The sequence below is a fragment of the Mesoplodon bidens genome (assembly GCF_964165515.1).
Source record: "Mesoplodon bidens genome assembly, chromosome: 8".
Lineage (NCBI taxonomy): Eukaryota > Metazoa > Chordata > Mammalia > Artiodactyla > Ziphiidae > Mesoplodon > Mesoplodon bidens.
This window is the reverse complement of record NC_138165.1, coordinates 98047541-98059129: the sequence shown is the minus strand read 5'-3', so window position 1 is coordinate 98059129 and position 11589 is coordinate 98047541.

Sequence of the window (11589 nt, the reverse complement as noted above, 5' to 3'; positions counted from 1 at the left end):
CCAGGGATAGACGAAGAAGCTAAATAAGACCTCATGAAACAGACAAATCCAGAATGTGGGACATTCTACAAGAAAATTTTCCTAGTCTCTTCAAAAAGTCAATACGTGGGGGAAAAATTGGTAAGGAACGACAAATGCCATGTATGAACTTTTACTGAATTCTACTTAAAAACAAAAAACAGAAAACATTTTGGAGAAGATTGATGATAATTCAGTAAGGATTAAAAATCTATCAAAGTGTATAGTGGTTCCCACAAAATCTTCCTTCTTCAAGGTTGTTCACCACACCCCTAAGTGAAAAGAAAATTGCCCACATATAATTGCAGAGGTCTTGTGAAGCCATATACCTTGTAAATGGTGAAGTAGGCTGTGGTTTGAAGCAGAGGAAGAAAACTGAAGTGGTTCCTTAATAAAATGACACTGTCTACTCCAATTAGTGCCATTTCTTCCAATACCTTGAAAAAAACTGTAGAGGGATTGTCAACTATACCTTTAGTATGACCTACGAGTGGAATCACTTTTTGGTTTTCCTCCCTTGTGTTGCATTGACATCATCAAAGAATCCTGCTTATAATCCCTTTTTAGACATACAAAGACCATCATTAATGTTAGAGTAAAATTTGCAAAGTAAAACTTCCACTAGAAGAGCAATCTTTAACATTCTCTGTAGAGATGGAGACCTGTGATGCTTAATAGAACACCTAACCTTGCAGCTTTGAAGAAGACATTGATATGCTTTATGCAAACACTGATGGCAAAGGTAGCTGCCCATCTTCCCGCAATAAGTCTGGTGGTCGATTTTCATGAAAGACATCAGCTTCATCAGACTCAGGACCTTGAATCACCACTTTTCAAGGTCTTTGTTTCAAACAAAAAGAGCAGTAGATAGTAACGCACTTTCCTATAGACAGAAATTTGCTGGCTTTCTAGAAGACATGTCTTGTTCACTTGAATGACCTTCAGGAAAAAAATAGAGGGGAGGGACGAGGAATGTTGAGAGTAAAGGAACACTTACTTAGGACAATTGGACATGGATGAGTTTATTCATGGCTTGACTTATTGGTGGATACTTTTGATTAAATCAACGAGGTCACTCTTTCCATTCAAACCCTTACACACTATTAGGAAAGCTACCAAGACTCCCTCCTATCCAAACTGCTGCTCTGGAAAAGGAGATGGGAGAAGGCAATTGTGCTAGGAAAAAAAAAAATGTTTTTTTAGGCTGAAGTAGAGACTACATTTTCCCCCCATGTTTCTGCAGGCAAAAGTCTGTAAACACCTGGAATCCTGCAGAATTCTTTTGATGGTTATTTCTGCTCCAGTGATCTTGAAATGAATTGTGAGTTCATGATCCTCAACTTGCTGACATCAAGCATGCAGATTCTGCCAAAAATGACCTCATAAAGGAATGGATGCTGCATGGATTAACCCAAAAGAGTCCTGGAAAAGTCTGGTGTCCCTTGACTCAAGTCTGCCCTTGTCTTGCAAGCATTCGATGAGAGTTCTGATTCCATTACTATATTTGTGAACTATGTTAGTGAACAAGAGTTTTTCATCACTTGTCAGCCAAATCAAAAGACGGAATCCACTGAATGTCAAAAATGACATTTGCATTTTATCAAATAGCACTCCATAATTTCATCCTCTCATTCAAGCTAAATAGCAGCAGCTTTGCTGTTAAATTCACTTTTGAGCAGACTAAAGTGAACATTTCTTTGTATGGAAAATTTCACATCTTTGCAAAAATTTTGCATATTTCCCAAGAAATGGCTATTAATTTGTGCCTGAAAAAATGAGAATGAAGCTTAAGCATAAAGATTGTTTATACATTTTGTGTAAGTGTGAAAAAGGAATTTCCTTTGTTGCAAATGGTGCAAAACATTGTAGGTCTATGTTTACATGCTTTTTTCTGGGATATAATATCATTGCTTCTCTTGGTTTCTCAAAGTAGTACCATAACCTATAAAGGTAAGAAATCCTGCTAAAAGAATGAAACTCTAACAGTGGAATTTCAGGCATTGCTCAGTAGGTGGGGGCAGGATTCGTAAAGCATCCAGCTTTTCCAGTGCCCTAAAACTTTACAACTAAGGTGATCTCCTCCATCACCTATGCCTAAGTTCATTCTTCTAGAGTCTACTTCAAGAGGTGAAAAGTCAAATGTTGCCTAATTTTTTGCAAATTTGTCTTTTTCAACCAATTGTTTCACCACTTTTTTACGTACCCTGGCCTTACTCAGCTGTCATGCTCCTCTGAGTTTATCAACAGAGATCTCGTCCTATGCAGAAGAAGCAGTAGCAGTGAAGTCAATCTTCATCATACTTTTATATTTGAGGCTAATAATATCTCAGATTGTATGCTGTATTTTGAACATAATTTCCTGTATTTTTTTTTCTGTTAGAATTGGAAAATAAGTCTGCTACTAAAAATATTTCTTCAGTTACAGGGTTGACCCTTAATATTGCTCTAGAAATAGAGACAGTAAAGTACAAGTAGAGGATAGGATCATTGATTATGTCATTGGTGTTGTATTACCACAACAGTGTCACATCTGTCTTTCTTTGCTATATGAACCAGTGATATATGAACAAAAATTAATGTGATGGAGAGGCGCAAATTTTTGAAACTTTATTAAATATTTATTAACAAAGTAGCTCAAAAGCAATGATGAAATAAGAAAATCTAAAACTGACAGCAAATATAATTTTGTTTGTGTGATTTTTTCAAATAGAAGTCACAATATTCTCATTCCACCTCATTTGTAGATGTCACACTATTGTGGCAACTACAATCTACTCCTCTTTACCATGTGTTTAATTAAAAAGCTCCCTCATGGATACACTTAAGCTCTTTTGAATATATATTTTAGAACAAATTAATAAATTCCATGGCACTAGCCTAAGTGCAATTGAAGCACTTCTCAAGTAGGAAACATAATATGAATTTTTTCTGCTAGATATAGAATTCAAATAATAGAGAAGACCAAAATCTGTCCAAACAATTTATTTTTCAATTGTGCTACTTTTCGAGCTCTTTCCTCTACATAGCTTTCCATAAGATGGGATTTCAGGAGCTATGTAACATTTCTAAAATGATACAAAGGTCTTTATAAAAATTTTCTCCATCGACTTATCTGACATCTGGGAATTGGGAGAATAATCCTAAATATTTTAAAAGTTATATTAAAAATGTTCTTTGCAATGAAAACTATGATTTCTAAAAGTTTAAAGTTCCTATAATTGTTTAAAAGACTGAAAATAATTTAATTAAGTGTTTGAAATAAGAAACATGAAGACTAATGAAAATAAAGCAGGAGATGAGAAATAATCTAAAATCTCTGAAATTAATGAAATAAAGGAAAGAATACAGAAAACCAAAAGCTGATTCATTAAAAGAACAAATGTAACTCCTTGTAAAAGTGATTAAGAAAACTTATGTTTAACATTAGGAATGAGAAATAAGATAAACTCATAAAATTATTTTTTAAATTATAAAAATATAATGTGTAAGTTTATGACAATAAATTTTAAACTATATGAAAAACAAATTATGTACTAAAAAGAGAAAACTTGAATAAGTAAGTAATTCAGGAGAAATCAGAATTATAACTTAAGATCTATGATTCTTAAAAGCACCAGACGCAAAGAGGTTTATATTGATAGCTGCGTAATAGCTAACGTTTGAAGAACAAATAATTCCTATGTTATTTAAACTCTAGCAAACCATAGAAAAATATGGAAATTCCCCCCATTAATTTTATGAAGCTAGCACAACTTTATATCACATCCTAATAACGATGGAACAAAAAAGATAACTATAGAGCAAATCCATCTACAAATGATCTAAATGACCTATCAGTAAATTGCATCTCTGTGTGCACTGATAATAAGAGCTAACACAGCAGCTTCTCTCTGCCAGACCCTATTCTAAGCTTTCTATACATATTAATTCATCTAATACTCAAAAAAATCCCATAAGGTAAGTACTTTTATTACCTCCATTCTACAGATAAGGAACTGAAAGCAGACAAAGTTACTCTCCCAGGATCACACAGTAAGACCTGGAATTGGTATTTGAGCATAGGCAGTCTGGCTCAAGTCCAGGCTTTGTACCACTGAACAAAGCTGCTACAGCCAAGTGGAACTCATTCTGTAAATATCATTCAACTCCAAAATATCCATCAAATTAGTTCACTGAGCAACACACTAAAAGAGGAAAGACTGTATTATTATATCAATATCCAGTCATTTTCAACAAAAACTCCTGGTAGTATAGAATTGAAGGAAATACCTTAATATGGTACAGACCACTTATAAAAATCCCATGACAAACATATTAAGCAATAGCATATTAAAGTCATTTCCATTAAAATTAGGATCAAGAAGTGTGCCCACAATTATAATTTCCAGTTTTAGCTGAAATACTGAGATAAAAAAATAATCATTATAAATATTGAAAAAGAAGAGACAAAATTATCTTGTTTTTTCTTAATACCTTTGTACGTTCAGAAAAGCCAAGAGGCTAATGCATTTTTTTTTGGAAATAATAAGATAAATTGGTAATGTGATTAGGTACAAGATAAATATTTAAAAACCCAGAATAATTGTATTTATAATTGCCATAACCACTTAGGAGTAGAAATGGAAAAAATATTCCATTGATATTAGCCAAACCCAAAGCAAACAAACAGGGGCTTCCCTGGTGGTGCAGTGGTTGAGAGTCCGCCTGCCGATGTAGGGGACACGAGTTCAAGCCCCGGTCTGGGAAGATCCCACATGCCGCAGAGCAGCTAGGCCCGTGAGCCATGGCTGCTGAGCCTGCGCGTCCGGAGCCTGTGCTCAGCAATGGGAGAGGCCACAACAGTAAGAGGCCTGCGTACCACAAAAAAAAAAAAAAGCAACAAACAAAAACCCACAACCTAAGATGAGCACGGGACCTATATTTGGAAAACTATAATTTTTCTTGAGGGATATAAAACAAAACCTGAACTAATAGAACGTTTCCTGATCCTGCATGGAAGTCTTAATAGTAAAAATGTCAATCATCTCCAAATGGGTACAACAATTTAATGCAAATCCAATCAGAATACCCATTTTTAAAACTAGGCAAAATGAATATAAAGTTTATATAAAGGGATAAAAATCTGAGAAGAGCCAATAATTTTAGAGGAAGATGTGTGTGTGTGGAGGGCATAGGTACCATCTTGCCTCGCCAAATATTAAAACTTACTACAAATCTACTATAATAAAATGGTATTCCTATACATTTACCTAAAACATTTTGGGACAATACCAAAAGAATTTAAGAACACTATATTCATAGTCAACAAGCTAACATAATTATTTAAATTAATATTTATCTACTCCAATTTAGAACACTACCCTGATATATCACAGTAGAGATGGTAATAGAGCATTGCGATAAAATAGAGATGACATGAACAAATGCAAAGATATATGGTAGCTTCATATATAACCAGATTGGCATTTCACTACAGGGTGATTCATCATTAATTGGATAAATGGTGTTGGCACAATTCTCCACTTGAAATACACCCTCTAAACATTAAAATTCCATACTTATTTTTTTTTAATTATGAGGGGAAAAATATAATAAGTTGAAAAGCAAATGGTAGGATGGAGCAAAATAATTGCATCATATGTGACCAAGTAAGTGTCATTTTCTCCAACACACAAATTCCTCATAAGAAAAAGACAAAAAAAAAAAAGATGAGCAAAGATATGAACAGGGAATTCACAGACATGAAAATGCAATCATAACAAACACTTGAAAATATGCATAACCTTGCATTTTTCACAGAACTAAAACAAATAATTTTAAAATTTGTATGGAAACACAAAGACCCCAAATGGCCAAAACCATCTTGAAAGAGAAGAACAAAGCTGGAGGAATCATGTACCCTGACTTCAGACTACACTACAAAGCTACAGGAATCAAAACAGTATGGTATTGGCACAAAAAACAGACACATAGATCAGTGGAGCAAAATAGCACAGAAATAAATCCACATACTTAATTAACCAATTAATCTATGACAAAGGAGGCAAGAATATACAATAGAGAAAAGACAGTCTCTTCAATAAGTGGAGCTGGGAAAACTGGACAGCTACATGTAAAAGAATGAAATCAGAACATTCTCTAACACCACATACACAAATAAACTCCAAATGGATTAAAGACCTAAATGTAAGTCCAGAAACCATAAAACTAGAAGAAAACATAGGCAGAACACTCTTTGACATAAATTGTAGCAATATTTTCTTGGATCAGCCTCCTAAGGCAAAACAAGTAAAAGCAAAAATAAAAAATGTGACCTAATTAAACTTAAAAGTTTTTGCACAGCCAAGGAAACCATCAATCTTTTTAAGAGGGAACAGTATAATTTATTGTACATTCATTCACCATAACACCTGATCAATACGTGCTTATAACATATTATGACACGTATTTTCCCAAGAAGCAAGGATTTGAAATTGAATACATAGGTATTAACTCAGAAGATTTATCTTTATTTCAAAATTTTTGTCTCATATATTATTTTTTTCATGTTAAATGTGGTTTTCTTGGAAGTGAGTATTTTTATTGAATGAAAGATTTTTAAAGTTCTATAGTGCTTTACAATTTTAAATAAAAAGGCAACCCATTAAATGGGAGAAAATATTTGCAAATGCTATGACTGACAGTGGTTAATATCCAAATATATAAACAGCTCAGACAACTCAACATCAAAAAACAAACAACTGAATTAAAAAATCGGCAGAACACCTGAATAGACATTTTTCCAAAGAAAACATACAGATGGCCAACAGGCACATGAAAAGATGCTCACATCGTTAATTATCAGAGAAATGCAAATTAAAAGCACAATGAGGTATCATCTCACACCTGTCAGAATGGCTATCATCAAAAAGAACACAAATGTCAAATACTGGCAAGGATGTGGAGAAAAGGGAACTGTCCTACACTGTTGGTAGGAATGTAAATTGGTGCAGCCACTGTGGAAAACAGTATGGAGGTCTCTCAAAAAACTAAAAATAGAACTACCATATGACCCAGCAATTCCACTCCTGGGTATATATCCCCAAGAAACAAAAACACTAATTCAAAAAGATGCATGCATCCCAATGTTCACAGCAGCATTATTTACAATTGCCAAGATGTGGAAACAACCTAAGTATTCATCAACGGATGAATGGATAAAGAAGCTGTGATATATATATATATATATATATATATATATATATATACATACACAATGGAATACTACTCAGCTATAAAAAATGAATGAAAATTTCCCATTGACAACTACATGGATGGACTTGGAGGGCATTATGCTAAGTGAAGTAAGTTGGACAGAGAAAGACAAATACTGTATGATGTCACTTATATGTGGAATCTAAAAAATACAACAAAGTAGTGAATATAAGGTAAAAGAAACAGGCTCACAATATAGAGAACAAACTAATGGTTACCAGTGAAGCAAGGGAAGGGGGGAGGGACAAGATAGGAGTAGGGGATTAACAGGTACAAACTACTATGTATAAAATAAGTAAGCTACATGGATATATTGTACAACACAGGGAATATGGCCAATATTTTATAATAACTATAAATAACATTTAAAAATTGTGAATCACTCTGTTGTATACCTGAAACTTATATAATATTGAACATCAACTATAATGCAATAAAAAAAGAAATATGCTTAACTCCATCAGTAGTATGGAACTACAAGTTAAGCAAGACACTTTTTCAACTTCAGATTGCCAATTATTAAAAGCAACAGATTCTAGTGTTGTTGAAGGTAGAGTTGAAACTGGCAATCTCATATAACTGATAAGAATGTCAATTACTACAAAATTTTATGAAATTAATCTGGTGAGATCTACTGAAAACTAAAATGTCCATATGCTTTAAGGATTCCACTTAGAAGAATGTAGCCTATAGAAATAAAAAGCAATACCTAAGAATATATGTTTAAAATTTTTCATTATGACATTACTTATTAAAAAAAAAACCTCCAAATAACCTGAATGTCCCTTGTAAGAAACAGTCGAATAAATTATGATATATCCACACTGTGTTCTATTATGCATCTTTTATAAAGGATGTTTCATGTACCTTATTGCTCTGGATATCCATAGTATATTACTAAATGAAAAAAGACATTGTAGAATAATGTGGGTGTGGTTTAAGGCTATTTTTAAAAACAAAAGAAAACAAACTCTCCCAATATACAAATGAACTTATTTACAAGACAGAAATAGGGTCCCAGATGTAGAAAACAAAGGGATGGTTACCAAGGGAGAAGGGGGGAGGGATAAATTGGGAGATTGGGATTGACATATACACACTACTATATATAAAGTAGATTAATAATAAGGACCTACTGTATAGCAGAGGGAACTCTACTCAGTACTCTGTAATGGCCTATATGGGAAAAGAATCTAAAAAAGAGTGGATATATGTATATGTATAACTGATTCACTTTGCTGTACAGCAGAACCTAACCCAACATTGTAAATCAACTATACTCCAATTAAAATTAAAAAAATATATAAATGATTTCTTGAAAAAAATTTTTTCTGTATTTTCCAAATAGTCTGAAATAATTGATATTATATAGCATGGTGTTCTTACAAGTGTTTTAGAGATTTATTTAAGTATATTTAGAGATATTATTACTAAAGGATGAACGCAGTGCTACACTATTATTCATAACAGTAAAATATTATATACTATATGTAAACAATGACTTTATACATTACCATGTGTAGCATATTTTATATCTAAATGATAGTAATTATTATTTAGTAAATGATCACTAATTGCTAGTACTACTAGTACAAAATACTACTATTACTAAATACTGGTAATTATATAAGGATAAAATATTATATATTGTAATACAGTGAATAGCACACATATGAAATTTGGACAGTTAATATTTGAATTGTCGTATAACAGTAAAGTTCTATATGATATATATAAATAATGACTTATAGTTGTTTTTACATTTAGTATTTTACCCCTTAATAATAGTAATAGTTACTTAGTAAATAATCGTAATTTTTGAGGGACAAAGAGCTGAATATTGTAAGGCAATAAATAATATTTGGACAGTTACTCTTACCTTGAATTGTATAAAATATTTATTTCCTAGAGCTCAATGTTGAAACCTTATAGATAATTTGCTTCAACTCTTAAATATCATGCTTCATTAGCAGTGTGGAATTTCAGCCTCCACTAACTAACCCCTATAGCTCTGTGCTGACATTCCTGTGCATTAGCTTAAAACAGTTCTGTTTACAGTGTCCAGGACTTTCGAAAAAGTCATATTAATAGTCAATAAAGATGCATGATTGTGTAAATCCAGCCTAGCAAACTCTGCCGTGGCATATCATAGCAGAGAGGCTAGATAACTACCATATAACTGATTCAGTACAGAAAGAAAGTTGGGGAAAAACCAAGAATATTATCTCATACAATCTTACTGGACCGTCATTTGGCATCTCAGAGCCTTTGTCCTCCCCAAACTGTAACCAGATATCATGTCTCTAAATAATCACGTTATTTAGAGAAATAATGACATATAAGTAAAGAATATTTCCAATTCCTCCCCTTTGTACCTAATTGAATGTTTGTGCCATCCTCACCATATCCTCTTGCCAACCAGCAAACTCAATGGCGATAAAGAGATGGGTGAACTAATGATGCCAAGCAAGGATCAAGAACCTTATGAGTACCAAAAAAAGGGTCCCTCCCTTTTTTTAATCCTCTAACTCACTAGAATAAAATCTTGATATTAGTATGATATCTTGACTCCCACCAGCCTCCAAGAAAGAGTTTTCACCTGAGTCAACAGGGAACCCAACAAAATCATCAGATCCAAAGGAAACTTTTTTTTTCAGCATCCACTATGCACCAGGCTCTTTGAGTTTTAAGGCACAGAAACCCATTCAAACTAAGGTAGGTAAAATGGGGAGGGAAATGGCAATAATTTAGGGCATCAGGGAAATCTCCCAGAACCTAAGAGTCATCATGGTACATGAGTCTAGGAACAGAAAGAATCCTGAGCTAAGGCCTTGTCCCCATCTGTCAGGCCTTGTTCACTGTCTCTGCTTGTATTTCAGTCTGTATTCACTAATATTGGTTTCCATTCTTGCCCCCTCTCCCAACTTCTGCTTCCTCATCTCCTACTTGGCTCAATTTCCCTGAAGGTCTCTTAGTATACAAATTCTAGGCAAAGGGAATATGATTTTTGAATTCATGAATGAATATATGCATGAATGAATGGATCAATAAATGAATAAATCAGCATTACTCTCCTTTGAATTGGAACATTTATTGAAGATAAACAATCCACTGAACTCACTTATTTGCCCCAAATATCCACAGGTAGAATTTTGCAAAGATGACCTTGGATAAGCATATTGAGCCATCTATTTCATCATGATGTAATATTTTGAGGGTTCTATTTGAAGTCCCTTATTGTTATGCTCCAAAAAAATATCTACTAAAATAGTGGCTTGTTGAAATAAAGTCCATTAAAACGTAAGAAGAAAACAAAATCTTTTAAGTCAGGCACTTGTTAAGTAATTTAGTATTTCATTTAAGCCTTACAAAAGAATAGGTACTATTATTAGACCACTGAATGAAGAAATTTAGGCACACAGGGTTTAGAAGTCATTTTCACAATGTCACAGCGGACGCAGGATTCCCACAGGGTTTCTCTGACTACAGCTCAAGTGCTTAGCCATTGCCCTATATAGCCTACTTTGTACTCTCAGTGAAATGAGACTTTTAAGCCCTGTGTTATATAAATCTAGTTAATAACAATACAAATGTTTTGCTAAAGTTTAGCAGTTAAACATTGTGACTACTTAGTAGTTAACCTGGAAGTACAGTAGAGTTGGCAAACTGAGGAGATGATATTTGTAATCTTTAGTTTCTTTTAAGCACTTTAGTTTTTGTTTTTTAAATACTTGCAATTAATTCAGAACTCTGCAAGGATTTTGAAAGATTTTCAGATCTGCCCCAATACTCTTATCAGTTACAGTGTTAGTAGGACAGAGGTGAAGTTATAATCTCCTTTGTTTATTGTGAGTGTAACCTGTGGAATTATTCTTGACTTTCTAAGCTTAAAATAGCATTTCTAAATTCCAACTCTAATTGCCATATCATTTAAAAATTATTAGCCACTACTTTAAAATACACATAAATTTATATAATTTAAAAAGCAGAGTACAATATATAATTTTTAATGTGTACTTTCCTTTGGACTGTTGGCGATTATTACATATTTTGATGTTGGAGTATATTTCTCTGCTATAATAATGAGTGAACTACTATATCACTGCATATCCACTTCTATTTTACTATAAAATATGACTCCCTTGGCCTTTTACATGAGATCATAGTAGTTGTCCTTTAGTGTATCCTCTTGTCTCCATACAGCAATTTTACCCATCCCAGGCTAAAGACTTGTCTTTCTAGTCTTCTAAATCTCCAATAAAGAAATACATGTCTTCATTACCTACATAATGGCCTCAATTCTCCATTTCCCTTTGG